The sequence below is a fragment of the Chiloscyllium plagiosum genome, chromosome 35 (assembly GCF_004010195.1).
Source record: "Chiloscyllium plagiosum isolate BGI_BamShark_2017 chromosome 35, ASM401019v2, whole genome shotgun sequence".
NCBI classification, from domain to species: Eukaryota; Metazoa; Chordata; class Chondrichthyes; order Orectolobiformes; family Hemiscylliidae; genus Chiloscyllium; species Chiloscyllium plagiosum.
In genome coordinates this window covers 16,027,016-16,050,254 of record NC_057744.1, presented here as the reverse complement: position 1 = coordinate 16,050,254, position 23,239 = coordinate 16,027,016, and positions in this window count along the sequence as shown.

Sequence of the window (23,239 nt, the reverse complement as noted above, 5' to 3'; positions counted from 1 at the left end):
ACACTGTCCAAGGCCCTACCATTAATTTTATAAGCCCTACCCTTACTTGTTGTACCAGAATGTAATACCTTGTATTTATTCAGATTGATTGCCATCTGCCATTTTTCAGACCATTGACCCATTTAAAAAATGGCAGATGGAGTTCAATCTGGATAAATACAAGGTATTGCATTTTGGTACAAACAATGTGACACATTTCCTGCTGCTGGCAAAGTGGCACGTTGGCAAGAAGATGTTATGCATAACACCCTTTGTCAGCCTTCCTATCCCCTAGTCCATCTCCAGACTGCTAGGAAAATTCAGCCCACTATGTAATTTGTTTTGTGTTCATCACCAGCAGCTTAATTGGCTGTAAAGTTCTACATACTACATAATTGTAAATCTCTCTGTTTAACTTTGGTACACTTTACTGATTCATCAATTGTAAAGAAAGGGCGATTTTAATTCTGCTGAGAGAGCAGAATAGTTAACATAAAACTGGGTTCTTAAGACATCATATTAGAGTATGTAGAATTAAAAATAAACTTTATTCTATTAAAGAAATAAAATTAATTCATAGAGTTTCCAAAGTATTTTACACAATGTCCAAATTTGGAGGTAAGCTTTTTTTTAAAAAATATTGTACCTCAGTTGTTGTCTTTGCAAAAGTAGATGAATGCAATACTGTGTGAAGAACAAGTGAATATATTTCATTGTGAATACAGTTTCCAACGTTCCTGTTTACTTATCTCTTTATTCTTGTCAAATAAGTGCCTTAAAGAGGCAAATAGGGCCATAAAAGAGCATTCAACAGAAGTCACCTCAAATACTATGCCTTACTTATGTAGATTTAAATTTACATGTAGATTGCCCAAATGTTTCTTGAAGTTTTTGTTCATGAAGGTGAAGCTTTTCTTCTGACAAGTTTATGCATGATCAGCACGTTCTTAAAGTAAACAATTCACCAGGATTGCCAGCATCATTATATTCAGCCTTGAACTGACTTTATATGCAATTGTCATTTTACCCTATACATCGTTAACAGTTGAAATCAGATGACACTGGCTGACATATCATGAACAAACATAAACTTCACAGTGGCTGATTTCCATACAGCCTTGAATACTAAATGTTGTATAGGTGGAAGGATGAATTATACTAAAATAATTTGAGAATTATTGTGCATGGTAGAATGAGAATCACAAATGAATCTAAATATTTTGGCTATCCAAAGAATACAGTTGAACAATGACATGTCTTATGAATGTCCATTTTTTCTGTAAGATATTTAGATTAGATTAGATTCCCTACAGTGTGAAACCAGGCCCTTCAGCCCAACAGGACCACACCGACCCTCTGAAGAGTAACCCACCCAAACCCCTTTTGCCTCTGACTAATGCACCTAATTGACAATTTAAGCATGGCCAATTCACCTAACCTGCACATCTTTGGACTGTGGGAGGAAACCGGAGCACCCGAAGGAAACCCATGCAGATATGGGGAGAATGTACAAACACCACACAGTCAGTTGCCCAAGGTTGGAGTCAAACCTGGGACCTGGAGCTATGAGGCAACAGTGCTAACCACTGAGCCGGCGTGCCGCCCTACTTGATACTGTACTTGATAACACAATTGCAGTTCTGATAAAATGAGATTAATATTAACAGGAGAATCTATAAAACCCAATTAACTATAATTTTATTATTTCATTATTATCTGATCAACCCGATAGTACTTAACACACAGGATCACACTATTCTGCCAGCACATGCAATTAAGTGATTGCTTTCAAACACCATTAGAAGTCACATGACATGCACTTCCATTCCCTTCATCTGATGAAGGAGCAGCACTCTGAAAGCTTATAATTTCAAGTAAACCTGCTTGACTATATCCTGGTGTTGTGTGACTTCCGACTTTGTCCACCCCAGTCCAACACTGGAACCTTCGCTTTCAAAACATAGAACCAGAAAGATGCTTTTAATAATTCAAGTTACATGCCTCTGCAAATGATCAATTTTTAAAAAATACTTTTCTTAAGCTGCCACACACACTTTCTCATCTCACTCCTGTTACTTGAAAATTTGACATCCAAATATTTAATAGAATGTATATTGGTGTTGGAAATCAGATGACAATTTGGCAGAATAATTTTCTCACTATGCCTGCAACATAAGTCATAGGGTCATAGATATGTACAGCATGGAAACAGACCCTTCGGTCCAACTCATCCATGCCGACCAGATATCCCAACCCAATCTAGTCTCACCTGCCAGCACCCAGCCCATATCCCTCCAAACCCTTCCTAATCATATACCCATCCAGATGCTTTTTAAATGCTGCAATTGTACCAGCCTCCATCACATCCTCTGGCAGCTCATTCCATACATGTACTACCCTCTGAGTGAAAACGTTGCCCTTTAGGTCTCTTTTATATCTTTCCCCTCTCACCCTAAACCTATGCCCTGTAGTTCAGGACTCCCCCATCTTAGGGAAAAGACTTTGTCTATTTATCCTATCCATGCCCTTCATGATTTTATAAACCTCTATGAAGTCACCCCTCAAACTCCGACGCTCCAGGGAAAATAGCCCCAGCCTGTTCAGCCTCGCCCTCTAGCTCAAATGCTCCAACCCTGGCAACATCCATGTAAATCTTTTCTGAACCCTTTCAAGTTTCACAACATTTTTCCAATAGGAAGGAGACCAGAATTGCATGCAGTATTCCAACAGTTGCCTAACCAATATCCTGTACAGTCGCAACATGACCTCCCGACTCCTGTACTCAATACTCTGACCAATAAGGGAAAGCATACCAAATGCCTTCACTATCCTATCTACCTGCAACTCCACTTTCAAGGAACTATGAACCTGCACTCCAAGGTCTCTTTGTTCAGCAACATTCCCTAAGACCTTACCATTAAGTGTACAAGTCCTGCTAAGATTTCCTTTCCCAAAATGTCACACCTTGCATTTATCTGAATTAAACTCCATCTGCCACTTCTCAGCCCATTTGCCCATCTGATCAAGATCCCATTGTAATCTGAGGTAATCTTCTTTGCTGTCCACTACACCTCCAATTTTTTTGTCATTTGCAAACTTACTAACCATACCTCTTATGCTCACATCCAAATCATTTATATAAATGATGGAAAGTAGTGGATCCAGCACCGATCCTTGTGGCACACCACTGATCACTGGCCTCCAGTCTGAAAAGCAACCTTCCACCTCTACCCTCTGTCTTCTACCTTTGAGCCAATTCTGTATCCAAATGGCTAGTTCTTCCTGTATTCCATGAGATCTAATCTTGATAACCAGTTTCCCATGGGGAACCTTGTTGAACGCCTTACTGAAGTCCATATAGATCACATCTACTGCTCTGCCCTCATCATCTTTGTTACTTCTTCAAAACACTCAATCAAGTTTGTGAGACATGATTTCCCATGCACAAAGCCATTTTGACTATCCCTAATCAGTCCTTGCCTTTCCAAATACATGTACATCCTGTCTCTCAGGATTCCCTCCAACAAGTTGCCCACCATCGATGTCAGACTCACTGGCCTATAGTTCCCTGGTTTGTCCTTACCACCCTTCTTAAACAGTGGCACCATGTTAGCCAACCTCCAGTCTTCCAGCACTTCACCTGTGACCATCAATGATACAATTATCTCAGTAAGAGACCCAGCAATCACTCCTCTAGCTTCCCACAGAGTTCTAGGTACACCTGATCAGGTCCTGGGGATTTATACACTTTTATGCGTTTCAAGCCATCCAGCACTTCTTCCTCTGTAATCTGAACATTTTTCAAGATGTCACCATCTATTTCCCTACATTCTATATCTTCCATGTCCTTTTCCAGAGTAAGTACTGATGCAAAATATTTGTTTAGTATCTCCCCCATCTCCTGCGGCTCCACACAAAGGCCACCTTGCTGATCTTTGAGGGGCCCTATTCTCTCCCTAGTAACCATTTTGTTCTTAATCACTGCAGAGAAATGAGTGATTGCTTTACAATCTAGAAAAATACTGCCAAAAACTACAATCAAGAGTATTGCTTGAGAGAGACAGCCCTTGACTTCAAAGCTGCATTTGACTAAGTGTGGCATCAAGAAGCTATCGCATAACAGGAATCGAAGGGTCTCAGGAGCAAATTCATTGCTGGTTGGAGTCATAACTGGAACATAGGAAGATGGTTGTGGTTTCTGAAGGTCAAGCATCTCAATCCAGGACATTTCTGCAGAATTCCTTAGGATAGTGTCCTATCTTCAACTGCTTCAATGTCCTTCCTTTCATCGTAAAGTCAGAAATGGGACTATTTGCCAATGATTGCGCAATATTCAGCACCATTAGTGACTCCTCGGATACTGAAGCAGTCCATGTTAAAAGGCAACAAGATATGGACAATATCAAGGCTTGGGCTGACAAGTGGTCACCTCCGATTCCCTAAAGCCTGTCCACCATTTACAAGGCACAAGTCAGGAGGGTGATGGAATACTCCTCACTTGCCTGGATGGGTGTAGTGCCAAAAGCTCTCAAGAAGCTTGACACCAACTTGGACAAAGCAATCCACTTGATTGGCACCATATCCATAAGCATCCTCTCCCTCCACCACCAAAACTCAATATCAGCAGTGTGCATGATCTACAAGATCCACTGCAGAAGTTCACCAAAAATCATGGACTGCATCTTCTAAACACACGGCCACTTCAATCTGGAAGGACAAGGGCAGCAGATGGGAACACCAGCTGCAGGTTTTCCTCCGTGTCACTCACCATCCTAGCTTGGAAATATATTGCTGCTTCTTCACTATCACTGGGTCAAAATCCTAGAATTCCCTCTGTAAGGACACTGTGGGTCAACCCACAGCATGTCGACTGCATTGATTCAAAGAGGCAACTCGAAACCACCGTCTCTAGGGAATCAAGGGGCAGGTAATAAATGCTGGCCCAGCTAGCAACACCCACGTCCCACGAGTGAATAAACAGAGACGATTAGGACCACAAGGACTGTAACTGAACCAGACAACCCTGTATTACTTCGGACTTAAAAATGAGGTTATCATTCTAGTCCCACCAGTGGAAACATTTCTATATTTTGATGGAACACAGACCAGCAATTGTATTCCCTCTCACTCTCAAGAGGAAAGAGTACTTAATGCTAGGACTATGTTACAGATTGGTCTGTTTCTAGATCTGCCTTCACAGAATTATTACAGTGTGAAAGAAGCTATTCAGCCTGTCGTGTCTACGCTAGTTCTGACTATTTTGACTAATTGCCAATCTCCTGCTCTTTCCCTGAAACCCTGGACATTATTTCAATAGAACTGATCATGCAATGCCCTCTTGAATACATTAACTGAACCTGCCCACACTCCACTTCCAGGCAGTGCATTCCATCTCCTAGCTACTTGGTGCAAAATGTTTTTTTTTTCCTTTTGCAAAATGCTTTAAGCTTCTAAATTTTTAAGCCTTCATAAAAGACCTCAAAATTACTTTTCTCCATGTTTTGAATCGATGTAAAACAAAAACATTTTGTTTCCAAAATTTTCATCTATTTGCTGATCAAGTAATTGTTTTACTTATTAAATTCAGTGAGAGGGGTGAGTTTTAAATAGTGGCCATGTCAGTGATGCCTGAATGCTAATTGTACTTGAGAAGGTAATATTGAGGCAGCTTCTTCACTCACTATCGTCCATGAGGTTAAGGTACTCCCACTTAGATGTTAAGTAGAGTGTTTCAGGATTTTGATCCAGACAAATTGGTTCCCAGTCAGAAACAAAAATAGAAGCTGCTGGAAAAGCTCAGCACATTTGGCAGCATCTGTGGAGAGAAATCGGAGTTAACATTTTGGGTCAACTGATCCTTCCTCAGAACTGAGGAGCGTAGTTCTGAAGAAGGGTCTCTTGACCCGAACCACTATCTCAGATTTCTCTCCACAGATGCTGCAGACCTGCTGAGCTTTTCCAGCAATTTCTGTTTTTGTTTCTCATTTACAGCATCCACAGTTCTTTATTTTTTAAATTGGTTTCCAGACAGGAGGGGGTGACTTTGAGAGAAACTTGCAGGTGGTGGTGTTCTAATTCACCATTTGTCCTTTTGGGTGTTAGTGAGTCCCAGGTTTATGTAGTGCTGTCAAAGAAGGCGAGCTGAGTTGTTGGAAAGCACATTGTAGATTATACCCTCTGCTGCAACTGCCTATGGATGGTCAATCATCCAATCTACTTTGTCCTGAATGGTGGGAGAAAGTGAGGACTGCAGATGCTGGAGATCAGAGCTGAAAAATGTGTTGCTGGAAAAGCGCAGCAGGTCAGGCAGCATCCAAGGAGCAGGAGAATCGACATTTCGGGCGTAAGCCCTTCTTCAGGAATGAGGAAGGTGTGCCATGCCAGGCTAAGATAAAAGGTAAGGAGGAGGGACTTGGGGGAAGGGGCGTTGGGAATGCGATAGGTGGAAGGAGGTTAAGGTGAGGGTGATAGGCCGGAGAGGGGGTGGGGGCAGAGAGGTCGGGAAGAAGATTGCAGGTCAAGAAGGCAGTGCTGAGGCCGAGGGTTGGAACTGAAATAAGGTGGGGGTAGGGGAAATGAGGAAGCTGGAGAAATCTGCTTCCCTTGTGGTTGGAGGGTTCCTAGGCGGAAGATGAGGCGCTCTTCCTCCAGGCGTCGTGTTGCCATGGTCTGGTGATGGAGGAAACCAAGGACCTGCATGTCCTTGGCGGAGTGGGAGGGGGAGTTAAAGTGTTCAGCCACGGAGCGGTTGGGTTGGTTGGTGCGGGTATCCCAGAGGTTGAGGCAAGATGATAGTTTGGCGCACCGATCTTTACACTGCTGAGGCTAAACACCAGCTCATGGACACCTCCTCCTACTGCCCCCTTGACCATGACCCCACCTCCCACCACCAAACCATCATCTCCCAGACCATCCATAACCTCATCACCTCAGGGGATCTCCCATCCACCGCCTCCAACCTCATAGTCCCACAACCCTGCACCGTCCGTTTCTACCTCCTGCCCAAAATCCACAAACCTTACCGCCCCAGCTGACCCATTGTCTCAGCCTGTTCCTGCCCCACCGAACTCATCTCTGCATACCTCGACACGGTCCTGTCCCCCTTAGTCCAAGAACTCTCCACCTACGTTCGGGACACCACCCACGCCCTCCACCTCCTCCATGATTTAGCTTCCCCGGTCCCCAATGCCTTATCTTCACCATGGACATCCAGTCCCTACACACCTACATCCCCCATCACGAAGGCCTCAAGGCCCTCTGCTTCTTCCTTTCCTGCCGAACATAGCAGAGCCCTTCCACCGATACCCTCCTTCGACTGACTGAACTGGTCCCCACTCTGAACAACTCCTCTTTCCAATCCTTCCACTTCTTCTAAACCAAGGGAGTAGCCATGGGCACCCGCATGGGCCCCAGCTATGCCTGCCTCTTCATCGGATATGTGCAACAGTCCATCTTCCGCAGCAACACTGGCACCAACCCCACCTTTTCCTCCGCTACATCGATGACCGTATCGGCGCTACCTCGTGCTCCCACGAGGAGGTTGAACAGTTCATCCACTTTACTAATACCTTCCACCTCAACCTCAAATTTACCTGGACCATCTCAGACTCCTCCCTCACCTTCCTAGACCTCTCCATTTCTATCTCGGGCAACCGACTCAACACGGACATTTACTATAAACCGACCGACTCCCACAGCTACCTAGATTACATCTCCTCCCACCCTGCCCCCTGGAAAAATGCCATCCCATATTCCCAATTCCTTTGCATCCACCGCATCTGCTCCCAGGAGGACCAATTCCAATACCGAACAACCCAGATGGCCTCCTTCTTCAAAGACCGCAATTTCCCCGCAGACGTGGTTGACGATGCTCTCCACCGCATCTCTTCCACTTCCCGCTCCTCTGCCCTTGAACCACGCCCCTCCAATCACTACCAGGACAGAACCCCACTGGTCCTCACCTACCACCCCACCAACCTCCAGATACTTCGTATCATCCTTCGTCATTTCTGCCACCTCCAAACGGACCCCACCACCAAGGATATATTTCCCTCCCCTCCCCTATCAACGTTCTGGAAAGACCACTCCCTCCACGACTCCCTCGTCAGGTCCACACCCCCACTAACCCAACCTCCACTCCCGGCACCTTCCCCTGCAACCACAAGAAATGCAAAACTTGCGCCCACACCTCCCCCTCACTTCCCTCCAAGGCCCCAAGGGATCCTTCCATATCCATCACATATTCACCTGCACTTCCACACACATCATTTACTGCATCCGCTGTACCCGATGTGGCCTCCTCTACATTGGGGATACAGGCCGCCTACTTGCGGAAAGTTTCAGAGAATACCTCTAGGACACCTGCACCAACCAACCCAACCGCCCAGTGGCTGAACACTTTAACTCCCCCTCCCACTCCGCCAAGGACATGCAGGTCCTTGGCCTCCTCCAATACCACACCATTGCAACACGACGCCTGGAGGAAGAGTGCCTCATCTTCTGCCTAGGAACCCTCCAACCACAAGGGATGAACTCAGATTTCTCCAGCTTCCTCATTTCCCCTCCCCCCACCTTTTCTCAGTCCCAACCCTCAGATTCAGCACCGCCTTCTTGACCTGCAGTCTTCTTCCCGACCTCTCCGCCACCACCCCCTCTCCGGCCTATCACCCTCACCTTAACCTCCTTCCACCTATCGCAATCCCAACACCCCTCCCTCAAGTCCCTCCTCTTGTCCTGAATGGTGTCATGCTTTGAGTGCTCTTGGAGCTGCACTCATCAACATGATTGTGGAATTCACTTGTGCCTTGTACACGCTTTGGGTGTTAACCCGAATAAGCTTAGAGTTGTCTTCTTTTTGCAGGAACCATATCTAGAAATAACCTTTTGTTAACAGATATTTTGGACAAAAAAAATGCTTCTACTATTGCATGCAATGATCCAAAAGCTGCAGAAAACCTCGCTTTCAATGGGGGTTTGGAAATATTGGATAAGGTCTGAAAGTGAGCACAGGAAGTTTGATGTTCCTTTAACCCTTGTCAATTCCTTTTTACATTGGTAATATAGTATTGTGCATCACAGTTCTAAACCCACTGTTGAAAGGAATCCAAGTTTGCATTATTTAAAATTAATCTATACTATTTGATGCCAGCCTTCACTTTTTAATGGGGAAGTATATTCTGACTGTAATAGGTGCTGGAAATGGGTGTGGGAGAACATCTGACCTCAGGAGTGATTGTGGTGCAAAAGGGCAGAGAAAAGGGTTCCAAAATAGAATAGAATAGCCTTTATTGTCACATGTACTTGAATGAATTCAGTGAAAAGTTTGTGATGTTGCCTCGAGATGCCATCTTAGTGCAAAGATATTTTAAGTGTTGTTACAGAATTGAAATAGTTAAAAAAAAGCATGGGAATACTGAATTTAAATAAGTCTGGAATGATGATAAAAAATGACTATAAAGTAATCAAGTTATAGTCCTTTTCCAACACAAGTTTGTGGCTGCTGGGTTTCAGAACACGAGGCCATGCTGCCTCCATGCGTCGGCCTCCATCCAGTACTCACTCTGCTGCTGCACCAGGACTTGGCCCGTACTTGCTCTGATCCCACTCCGGGACCCGCTCCGTGAATCAGCCCATGCTCGCTCCGATCCTACTCCAGGACCCAGTCTGTGAATCGACCCGTGCTCACTCTGATCCTACTCCAGGAACTGCTCCGTGAATCAGCCCATGCTCGCTCCGATCCTACTCCAGGACCCAGTCTGTGAATCGACCCGTGCTCGCTCTGATCCTACTCCAGGACCCAGTCTGTGAATCGACTTGTGCTCACTCTGATCCTACTCCAGGACCCGCTCCGTGAATCAGCCCATGTTCGCTCCGATCCTACTCCAGGACCCAGTCTGTGAATCGACCCGTGCTCACTCTGATCCTACTCCAGGACCCGCTCCGTGAATCAGCCCATGCTCGCTCCGATCCTACTCCAGGACCCAGTCTGTGAATCGACCCGTGCTCACCCTGATCCTACTCCAGGACCCGCTCCGTGAATCAGCCCATGCTCGCTCCGATCCTACTCCAGGACCCAGTCTGTGAATCGACCCGTGCTCACTCTGATCCTACTCCAGGACCCAGTCTGTGAATCAGCCTGTGCTCACTCTGATCCTACTCCAGGACCCAGTCTGTGAATCAGCCCATGTTCGCTCTGATCCTACTCCAGGACCCAGTCTGTGAATCGACCCGTGCTCACTCTGATCCTACTCCAAGACCCAGTCTGTGAATCAGCCCATGTTCGCTCTGATCCTACTCCAGGACCCAGTCGTGAATCGACCCGTGCTCACTCTGATCCTACTCCAGGACCCAGTCTGTGAACGACCCGTGCTCACTCTGATCCTACTCTGGGACTTGCTCCGTGAATAGACCCGTGCTCACTCTCTGACCCCACTCCGGGACTTGGCTCATGAATCCGCCCGTGTTCCCTCTGATACCGTTCTGTGAATCAGCCCGTGCTCGCTCTGATCTCACTCTGGTACCCGGCTCACAAAGTGGCCTGTGCTCACTCTGATCCCACTCCAGGACTCAGCCCACCTGGGCTCTGGCTGCGAGTCATCTCCCTTCATCTTGCCTCCATTTTCCAGGTAGGGTAGGGTTATAGTTAAAAGTTGGTAGGGGGTGGGGAGAGGAAGAAAAGCAATGTTACAAAGGGGGTAGAAAAATAAGTGAAAGGAAAAGGAACAGGCATGCAGAGACGCTCCAACTGGAGTGTCTTACTCCACCACCATCTAAGACAGCATAGGTTTGATGCCAGAGGTGACTGAGAGGTGAGAGTGGTTCTCGACCCACAGGACGTCAAGAGATAATTGAGACAGCCAGTGGAAATAGATAGCTATTACAGTCAGTTCCAAGGCCTGGATTCAGTGCCTCAAGAAGTTCAATAACATTATGCACAAGATCGAGGTCGGTGAATGCGAATACATCCTCAATTGTCATAACCTTGCATTAGACTCACACTTTGCTCAATTCACCAGCTCCCCTTCACTCAGCTACCAGAGAAATTTCAACCATAGAGACAAAACAGTCATGTTCTGTAATTGAAAGTCTCTCACTCAAATCTCAGCATTGACAGTTTTTCAAGTGTGACAGGTTACATCATCGAAATACATTGTGGCACACTCAGAGGCAGACAGCACTCTCATAGATGACAAGGCAATGTAATAACCAGATAGATTACTTACAGTGTGGAAACAGGCCCTTCAGCCCAACAAGTCCACACCGATCCGCCGAAACGCAACCTACCCAGACCCATTCCCCTACACCTAACACTATGGGCAATTTAGCATAGCCAATTCACCTAACCTGCAAATTTTTGGACTGTGGGAGGAAACCAGAGCACCCAGAGGAAACCCACGCAGACACGGGGACAATGTGCAAACTCCACACAGTTAGTCGCCTGAGGCGGGAATTGAACCCGGATCTCTGGCGCTGTGATGCAGCAGTGCTAACTGCTGTGCTACCGTGTCATCCATAACAGATGGGATGCAGGATTGTCTAAATTGCTTCAACATCCACAAGCGAGTAAGTGACCAGCAGCTGGTCCGAAACCATTGTCTGTGATAGTCTGATACTTCTCACATCCTATTTTGCCTTCATTCCATAATACCTTTTGATGTCCAATATGCAGATTGTGTGTTAATGCATCTTTTGTTTTATGACTTTCTCTCATCACAGCCCTTCTCGTGTGCTTTATCCTTTTGGAATAACCCAGTAATAACCAGGAAGGAATGTGGGCGTGAGAAATCCAAGAGGGACTAGGCTGGTGAAGATGACGCACTGTCATTTGAACTCTCACTTTGAACCACAAGCTCAGATGTTAATATTACTTACACTTTATTCAGATACATGGGCCAGTGGGGATGAGTGGATTGTCTTCAGATCAAGGACCAAGGGTCACACAAGTACCCGAGGAGACGTTTTCCCCTATGTTCTGCCGCAGATGACTTAGGTGAAGTATTCTATTGGTGTGGGTACAGAGCAAAAGAGAACAAAAAAGATGGCATGCACAGCAAAAACCTTGAGTGAATTGGCAGGCTTGTTACAACACCTGCTCCCATTGGCAAGGAGAAGGGAAGGGTCTGCCTGAGGAAATGTTTCCGATGCAGCCTGGAATTACCCTGATGGAAAAGGTTATTTATAGCCAGTTTAACCTCCATAACCATTAGTAGAGCTGTCCTAGTGACACTCTGAGGCTGCACGCCTGCCTGCAAGAGCTAGTCGATTTCAGTAAGCACCTTCTTAAATGGAGATGTTGCAGCCATTATTTCTGACTTACGTTGAGACAAGAGAAAGTCAGGGGTGCTAAGGCTTGCTTTTGAGCACCATTCATCCCTCCTCTATCTCCGTCTTCAAGCTGCTTATCCTCATGTGTTGCTTTGACTTATTCTTCTTGCTATGCTGCAGGTTAAGGTGGACTGGGTCAATGACATAATGGGTGGGAACAAGTGGTCTGATCATAACCATTGAAATCAGTACCAATGCCCCTCACCAATAAGTATGCTTGGGCAATGCAGATGCTATTATAAAAAGCATCCTTAATGCCAAAATTACAGAACCAAATTCTGCAGCCAATATCTCTTAATCACAAAAGAGACTTCAGCCAAAATGGAACTCATACACAATCTCACTTACCATATGTATCCCAAAATGGAAACAAGCAGAGGGCACACCATGTTCATTGCAGTTCTTCTGGATCTTAAATTAGTAAATTATAAATTCAATTTCTCCTGTTCCTACAAACAGCAATTAATTAATTACAAACAGATGGAAAATGAATTAAAACCTTATTTACAGACATTCAGCAATTGGTGAGGACTTTGTTTAGATTTTCCATTTTCTTGTAAGGTTTGACACTTTTATCATACTTCCTCCTTCAGTCATAAAAACAGGATAGTATGTGTCATACGCACATGGCTACCACCAGCAATGCAGAATGAGTAACTGGCAGGATGTGCATTTCTGTGGGATGTCCCAACTCCTTCCCGTTCTTCCTCCCTCTGGAGATACAGAGAGCTCAGCTGTTGCACAGTATGTCATCTATAAAAACTTACGAGAAAATGAAGAAAATCTTCCAAAGGGGGCTGAAAAGTATCATGTCCTGTCATGGTTTGAATTCAACTCACTGGCTTTGGGTGTACTGTTATACTGGGCCATGTAGTTCAGATCTAATTGTACTTAAAACTCATATATTCTTTCAACCTATGCACATTGTGGTCATTAATGAGATTTAATAATATCATAATAAAAATGATAAATTCTGGAATGGAAGGGTATTAGAAGCTATTACTTATACCCAAGATTAAAAGCTATATCATACAAAACTTATATTTAACCATAAAATATAATGCATTCAAGTGTCATCAAGGGCCACGTACTCACCAGTAGCGAGCTCATTGATGCTCAGTTTGGATTTCATCAGGTGCTCTTGGCTCCAAGCATTGCTCCAAAATAGGCAAAAGAACTGAAGTTGCAGAGATGAAAGAATTATCAAATGTCTTGAAAGGAAGTCAATATTTGACCAAAATGTGGCATCAAGGAGTCCTAGTAAATGTCAAATGGAACTGTGGGTGGAAAAATGTTCCACTCACTGGCATCATACCTAACACAAAGGCACCATACCCAGTTCTTTTCCATAGAAAAAGGTTATACTATGTAGCTTGTTTGTTTATTATTTTTATTTTAATTGCTTAATATGAAACATTCTGCACAGTTGGACATCAAGGGTGAGGAGTATTTCAGTATATCGGCAGTGAAGGTCAGTTTCTGGCAATTAGCAGAATTGGCAAACACAGTTTATAAAATCATTCTGAGTGAGAGATGGGTGGATTACCCAATTCCTGCATTGTACTTTCCCAAGTTTCAGTTATGGTTAAATTCTGTATGATCAAGCGAATATTTCAGGTGATTGAATTTTCATCATACTCTTGTTTGTTGTTTCTTCATCCTTTTAGATAATAAGTCAAATTCAGTCTATCTCAAGGCACAGAACAAAAAGTGATCAAATTATGCAAATAACTGATGCTGTAATCTCTCCAGTTCAGAATGCTTGGGTAACTATTCATGCCTGGATTTCAGAATTTTCTGAATTATAGATTACAATTAGAATACTTTACCACAGAGCTTGGACCAGAAATCACCACAGTTATAATTATTTAGTGAAATAAAATAATTATGTCGGTCAATAACAAATATTATATCTTTTATATTTCAGCCTCTAAAAATATTGTATTAAAATGTGATCTGCATGATGTTTGCTTCCAACCAGTAGACTTCTGACTGGAATAAATAGTATATTTGCAATTGTTAGTTCTGTTCTTCCCAATTTCTAAATTCATGCTTGCATTTCCAATTTAGGTAATGAGTTAACAGGAAAAATATTGATTTTTAAATATGTATCTTTTCAAATTTTTGAAGCATAATATACAAATTAAGTCATTTCATAACAGTTCAATATCCTGTGTGTGAGATCTCACTAGTAACCTTTAACAGATCTAAAGTATAAAGTCATAATAGGGACTGTAATTTACATGAAATGAAATTACCATGAATCTACAATAATAAATGCAAATACTGGCTCCATTAAACACAAAGTGTTAATTTAGAACAACTTTAAACATGGCAAGTTATAGTGAAGACTTTCTATATTTCCTGAAACATTGCCCCTTTAAAATGGGAAATATTATAAAGAAATGTAAATAAACAGTCCAATCATCTCCTTCACTGGAGTACATCTTTCCTTCACTGATTCCAATTCTTAGTCCTGAACTATTAAGGATATCAGCAGTGTTAGGTCTCATCTGGAATCTATAATTTCTCTGATAGTTAGGCTGCAGGTGGACCTCTGCACAGAAGATGCTTCTTGACCCTTCCCAAATTCCCAGTGCATTGCTATTTGGGAGGTCCTTGTTAAGCCAGCTGCACTTTGCTTTTCCATGATTTACCTAGAATTCTGACATTCAGTATCCCTGAAAAAGGAAACAGGGAAAAGAAAAAATACATTCTGGTACCCACTGGATTTTTTACCCTCAAGATAATTTTTCTGCATTGGATTTTCCCTTCTTGTGGAAAGTTAAAAATCACACAACGCCAGGTTATAGTCCAACAGGTTTATTTGGAAGCACCAGTTTTCAGAGCACTGCTCCTCCATTGGGTGGTTGCCTGATGAAGGGGCGGCGCTCCAAAAGCTGGTGCTTCCAAATAAACCTGTTGGACTATAATCTGGCGTTGTATGATTTTTAACTTTGTACACTCCTGTCTAACACTGGCATCTCCAAATCATTTCTTGTGGAACATTTTATAGTGTAATCCTGTACAGATGCAAGACAGGATCGGCTAGTAAAAGTCATGTTACCATGTGATCAAACCATGACTAAATTTGAGTTAAGATACACAGAAACTCAAATTGCTTAATTTTTTGGTAGATTATAATCACATCAGTAAAGATAACACAGTTAACATCAGTCCATTGTGTACTCCATAGTGGGGTTTTTACAGTTTGCCAGCGGTGAAATGAAAGTGGGTGAAGGCTTTAAATTTTGGGCACCTGGCAGCAGTGCTTTGTCTGCCTCCTATATTCCCTTGCTGCCATTGTACCATCGTTCACTTATGAGCCATTGATGGCCTTAAATGGCCACTTCAGGACCTGTTTCCACTGTTACTCGGAAGGAAAAGGAGAGACTGGCCCCAGGTATTTTGCCTGACTGAGGAGCTGTCTCATTTCCCGTTCTCCACTGTCCTATTCACCTCAGCTCCAAATACGCTGGGGCACTGATGGGATGTGAGACCTCCTTGTCATTTGTTTGGTCAGCAGCTCTCAAGCAACAAGTCTTCCTCTCAGATTGAGTTAAAACACACGCCTCAACCAATTTACAGCCTTGTCCCAGTAAAATGAAACTACAGCTTTACAAGAGTCAGATTGTATACCAAACAGAATAATCAACTTACTATGGGGAGAGAAAAAAAAGTGTTTCGACTTCCTTTAAGTTTTCATCTTAAACAATAACTTTATAAATACAAAGAAAGTGAAAAGGATCTGTCCCCATAGGACAATAGTTCTCATTAAGCCTCTACAGAGGTGGTTACAATAAACATTACCTGCAGTTGTCAACATATAATTTAAAAGGGCAACAAAGGCAAAGCACGCCAGTCTGCAAAAATCATAAATCCTGCTGGAATAATTCTGCAAAAACACAACACAATGAGAAAACAGCCTTTGTAAATAAATAACCTCAATTATTCATATTTAACAAACTAATTAGCTGAACGGCAGCTAAATGCAAGCATTTCACACCCTAATTTGCTAATTGACATATTTCTAAAATTATAAGCTTTCACAAGAAACTGAAAATTGTCCGGTTGTTTCTGCAGATAATTTTTCAAAATTTTGTTCACATTAATTAATCTTTTAATCACATTCTTTGACATTATGCAAGGGTGACAGATTTTCAATTGAGACAGCAGCAATGTATTTAGAAAAACAATGCAGAATTATTATATGTGATCGAATAATTTAAACAAACAAAGGAAATAAAGCAGAAATGGCTTGATGAGAGACAGAAACTGCAACTCTATTTGAGTAAACTATTAAATTCAAAATTTCCTCTTTAAATATTAGAATAAACATCTTTAAAGCATGTGTACAAAGTTTCATTGTTTGCAACATTATTGGAGGCAGTGTTCTCTTCAAAACAAGCAGACATACACTTCCACTAATACTGCAGACAGGATGAAATATGAACACTTTGAGCAATTGTTTAATAATATTTAAAGATGTTGGCTTTAAGGGCTAGATGTACTATTACTGTTGGTTTTTACTTTGAACTTGCTCATAGTCACATTTCAACAGCTTCTTTATACAGCTAATAGAAAAGATCATATGATGATGTCAAGCAAGTGAGGCCCTCATTGAGTGCATTATATTCCACACAGTTAATCAAATCAAGAAAATCAACAAACCCAATAACCTTTTAAAATGAAGGAAAGGAACAGCTCAGAGGGTGGCCATTCAGCAAATTGAAGCTGTGCTGGAAAATCCTTCTCTACTCGGGATCAACTTAATGAGTCTTCAGTTAGAGATCGAAAAGTTTAGGACAGTTCTCCTAAGAGCAGAAGATAAAGCAATGCCTGGCATTCATCCAACTCCCTCACCACGGACAGACACCAGGTATACCCCCTCACCCTCGGCTCTGCCACTCCTCCCTACTGAGCTGCTTTGGACCTGACCTCCTACAAATTCCCCACATCCCTGACTCCCACAATCTACACCTCCACAACCCCCTACCTCCTATTCCCCTTACAACCTTGACCTGACCAAACCCCTGCCTCCCTGAATGCGTGTACCTCACAAACCAACTCGCACCTGACAGTCTCTAATTCCAGTGCCTGACTCAGCCTCTCCAAGCTACCCTGATGACTTTTTCACTTAAATACCTCCATCTTCCTCACTCATTCACTTCCCTAACCCTACCAGCGACCACCTAGCACCCCTACCACTCACCTGTCTGCATTCCTCAGCCAGCTGGCCCCCCAGCACCCCTCCTATCTGCTACTCTGTCCCTTGAAACCTACACACTTACATTTCTCAAAGGTTGTGGGTGGCTTTAGAACCATTATGCCACAAAATACCAACCACTACTCATGCAGAATGGGCTGTAGTTTCAGCATCAATGCTGCCTGCGTGGATTCTTGGACTGGACGGTGCTGTTTTGGCTGGGATGGCTCTTGGCTAGAATTGGCTGTGCTGGTGGACTGAACAGTTTGACTAATGATGAATGCAATGGAGTAATCTGACATTTTATTGGATTAGTACGCAAATCTCACCATGACAATTTTATTATTTGAATTCATTTTTCTTCTTAAGCCTCAAAATTGGCAAAAGTGAATTTGTTGGATTGTTGTCAAAATCTAATTGGTTCACTAAAGTCCTTTGGGGAAGGAAGCCTACCTCTGTACTCTGCCTGGTCTTGGAGGGATTGCTCCTTCACCAACATGATTGACTCTTAATGCATTCTGAAGTGGGGTAATAAACCATTCAATCTGCTAAAGACATTCACTGGTGCCTTATCAAGGAAGATGGGAGTGGGCAATAAATACAATCTTCCCACAAATACATTCCAATTGTACATAAAAAAGTGTTTTTAAAAAAAAATGGCATTGAATAACCTTGTTGAAATAGTCCAATTTGTTCTGGTTAATATCTATGCAGCTCTAATGGATTTTTGTTTTGCAGATGTGTGTAATTAATTTTGTCAGTTGGTTATAAACATATATATGGCCTTCATGTAGCAAAGCAGAATAATTACCCCAGTGGGAATAATAGATGTTTCATTTTCAGAGGGCCTTGTATAGTGCATTTATCAGTCTGCCTGCCTTAAATGTATATTGAATTTGGCATATGCAGTCATATTTAACACTGAGGGCATACACATTGTTGAAGTTAAAGTTTAAATGTCTCAACAAACAAAGACTATTCATATAAACCTTGCCCAGATGTTAATTTTGTGCATGAAGTACCAATATTTCCATTAACTGATCATTTTGACCTCAAGCTACAGCCAATTTCCGAGTATTACAAAATATTCTAAAGAAAAAGGAACATCTTGCTTCCTTCACGAGGTTTGAAAAGATCATCCTTAAATTTACTTTTACATCAGGTCAAACATCACATTCCGCCACACTTACATGGTTTGCCTTTATTGGTCAGTGCATTAAATATAGGAGTTAAGAGGTCATGTTGCGGCTGTATAGATTATTGGTTTGGCTACTGTTGGAGTATCACATGCAATTCTCGTTTCCCTCCAATAGGAAGGATGTTCTGAAACTTGAAAGGGTTCAGAAAAGATTTACAAGGATGTTGCCAGGGTTGGAGGATTTAAGCTATCAGGAGAGGCTGAATTGGCTGGGACTGTTTTTCCTGGAGTGTCGGAGGCTGAGGGGTGACCTTATACAGGTTAATAAAATCATGAGGGGCATGGATAAAGTAAATAGGGAAGGTCTTTTCCCCAGGGTGGGAGAGTCAAAATCTTGAGGGCATAGGTTTAAGGTGAGAGGGGAAAGATGTCAAAGGGACCTCAGGGGCAACTTTTTCAAACAGAGGGGTGCATATGTGGAATGAGCCGCCAGAGGAAGCAGTGGAGCTGGTGCAATTACAACATTTAAAAGGCATCTGGTTGGGTATATATGAATAGGAAGGGTTTAGAGGGATATGGGCCAAATGCTGGCAAATGGGATGAGTTGGACCGAAGAGTGTGTTTCTGTGCTGTTATACTCTATGACTCTGTGACCCTTGTTCAGGAAGGATTAGAGTCATAGAGATGTACAGCATGGAAACAGACCCTTCGGTCCAAACTGTCCATGCCGACCAGATATCCCAACCTAATATAGTCCCACTTGCCAGCACCCGGCCCATAACCCTCCAAACCCTTCCTATTCATATACCCATCCGAATGCCTCTTAAATGTTGCAATTGTGCAAGCCTCCACCACATCCGCTGGCAGCTCAATCCACACACATACCACCCTCTGCGTGAAAAGGTTGCCCCTTAGGTCTCTTTTATATCTTTCCCCTCTCACCCTAAACCTATGCCCTCTAGTTCAGGACTCCCCAATCCCAGGGAAAAAAAATTGTCTATTTATCCTATCCATACCCCTCATAATTTTGTAAACCTCTATAAGATCACCCCTCAGCCTCCGACGCTTCACAGAAAACAGCCCCAGCCTGTTCAGCCTCTCCCTGTAGCTCAGATCCTCCAACCCTGGCAACATCCTTGTAAATCTTTTCTGAACCCTTTCAAGTTTGACAACATCTTTTCAATAGGAAGGAGACCAGAATTGCACGCAATATTCCAACAGTGGCCTAACCAATGTCCTGTACAGCCGCAACATGACTTCCCAACTCCTGTACTCAATACTCTGACCAATAAAGGAAAGCATACCAAACCGCCTTCTTCACTATCCTATCTACCTGCGACTCCACTTTCAAGGAGCTATGAACCTGCATTCCAAGGTCTCTTTGTTCAGCAACACTCCCTAGGACCTTACCATTAAGTGTAAAAGTCCTGCTAAGATTTGCTTTCCCAAAGTGCAGCACCTCACATTTATCTGAATTAAACTCCATCTGCCACTTCTCAGCAGATGGTCCAGATCCTGTTGTAATCTGAGGTAACCTTCTTCGCTGTCCACTACATCTCCAATTTTGGTGTCATCAGCAAACTTATTAACTTTACCTCTTATGCTCGCATCCAAATCATTTATGTAAATGACAAAAAGTAGAGGGCCTAGCACCAATCCTTGTGGCACTCCACTGGTCACGGCCACCAGTATGAAAAACAACTCTCCACCACCACCTTCTGTCTTCTACCTTTGAGCCAGTTCTGTATCCAAATGGCTAGTTCTCCCTGTATTCCATGAGATCTAAGCTTGCTAATCAGTCTCCCATGGGGAACCTTGTCGAATGCCTTACTGAAGTCCATATAGATAACATCTACTGCTCTGCCGTCATCAATCATCTTTGTTACTTCTTCAAAAAACTCAATCAAGTTTGTGAGACATGATCTCCCAAGCACAAAGCCATGTTGACTATCCCAAATCATTCCTTGCCTTTCCAAATACATGCACATCCTGTCCCTCAGGATTCCCTCCTACAACTTGCCCACCACTGAGGTCAGGCTCACCGGTCTATAGTTCCCTGGCCTGTCTTTACCACCCTTCTTAAACAGTGGCACCACGTTTGCCAACCTCCAGTCTTCCGGCACCTTACCTGTGACTATCGATGATACAAATTACATTTAAATCAGTATTGCTGACCCATTACATCCAGAGAGCTGAAATGTCCCTTTCTCCCAAAAAGCCATCAGGGATTGATTGAATGTTTGTAGCTTATAAACAAGTCAATTCCAGATAATGAAGGAATCAAACATTAACCAGGTAAAGAGAAACAAAAAAGATTTAGCATTCCTACAAGAAATTTTGGATATATTTTGACACCACTGTTTTGTTTACTCTGAAAGGTAATATTTCAGACATTACTTAACCTCATTAGCGCTGAAATGCAACCTTTCTGCCATCAGTTGATATCAATTACACAGACGAGCTATAACTTGACTTCCCTAATGGTTAGCAACTGATATTATTGTCATTAATTAACATTGATTGTAACATCAGAGTGTTCAAGCATTTACATGTTAACCGTCATTTGACTTCCTTCAAATCAAGAAAGTGGAGTCAGTATCAAGATGAAACAGATATACTGAAAAAGCAGAGTTTGGAGAAATGATCTGTCCTGATACATGTGTAGGAGATAAAAATAGAAATTCAAGATCTGGCAAGCTGTCTCTGCCCATGCCAAAGTGACATACATGCAAACATCTTTTATGAAGTTGATTGAAACTGTTGCTAGCTGAACAGATTAGCGTTGTAGTAAACATACCTGCTGAAGTGCAATTCCTGTTAGTGGACCATTACAGAGTTCAATTTATATGCATCATGCAATAGCTAATCTCCTCACCATAGCAACAAATGCTCAGGAAGAGTTGTAGTCTTTGGTTATGATACATGCACTGAATGCACATTCCACCAATGCTAATGTCACAGAGCCAGCTGATCCACAATTTCCAATAGAGGCACTCAAGGCCCAGGCCTGATCAAGATCACCCATCATGAGTATCTGAAGTATCCACAATGTGAACCTCATAATCTTTAACCTCCCAAGCTGAGATAATCAGGAAATGGCAGATTTATAACATCAATTCCTCATTATGGACATATTCAACATCAAAACTACTTGCGAACTCTATAACATACCTGCAGTTCAGTGACCAAAATAGACAATAGAGTTAGGATTAAATACTTGTGGCGTTATAAGTAAAATGTCTGTAGGTAATATTCCAGCAGTACTTACTCATACATTACGAAACCTCTTCAGGGACCACTATGGTAGATAAATAGGTATAAAAAGCATGTACTAAAGATTGACAAGAGAATGATTTATCATTATTTCTGTTAAGCTGGGTAGAAATGGAAATGAATTGTTTAATGATTCTAATCTTTGACCTGCCTTTGGCATTATTTGTTGCAGTAAAGGGAGGGGAAGACATGCAAAGTTGAAGATAGAAGGTCTTCAGCATGAGAAAGATATTGAGAAGTACTATTGGATTTGGGGGATGGAAAAGATTCTTCAGGTAAAATAGTCTTTTTCTGAGAACTCTGGCACTAGTGATTGATAACTTTCCTCCCCCATTTATATCTCTCCTCTTCATGAAAGACGTTTTATTTCATACTCTCGAAGCTACTCATAACTGCAATTATTTAAATTTAGATATAGTAGGTACTCTGGGAAATTCATAGCTTGAAAGAGATTAAGCTGAGAAATTATTCTTAGATTTATAATGAAGAATGCCTACCACATGTTTACTTTGATAAGACTGCTAATCACACATGACATCAAATGTAGAGAGGGTGATAACCTCAATAAGGTTCAGACAAGCTTCCTAGATTAGTTCCTTATGGCAAAGCATACTAATGAACTTGCCGTAGACTCAAGATCTTGTAGCAAACAGAGGACACCTTTATCCCATCAGTTACAGTGAATTCAGACAAGTTCAGGAGGTGAAAAGATAAAATTTCACAACTAATATCAGTGGTTCAGAATATTCCACATTAATACCTTGGCAGAATCTGTACATGGTGATGGTTAGCAAACTATCTAGATTAGTTTTATGTCTGACATTTGTTGGCTTTAAATATTCTGACTTTTTCAGTAACAAAGTACTTCACTGAACTGTAGATGTATTACAGATTTTCCAACCAATTTGGATCTGGAATCTGTCCAAGGTCATCAATGATGAGGAATTAATCTAATGCATCTGTCATTTCCTGATTTTTTTTCTCCAAAAATATTATTACCCAACTTATGCCTTAAATGACCTTAATGGCCTTTAACATTCCAGTAACGTCATTTAAAAAATTACTTTGCTTTCTCCTGATGCTATCCACATGCTGCTTTTTTGTTCTACTGTTCTTTCTAACGTACTACCAGGTGGTGCTTAATCAAAGACAAATACTTTAGTCTTAGGGCTTCACTTGGATAATGTTTGAATGGACCTTCCAGAACACATTTGACCATTCAATCCAACTAGTTCATAACCTTATCTATGCTTCACAATAGTTTCCTCTCACTTTACTCCATTTAAACCTATCTGCATAATAGTCTATTTTCTTATTTC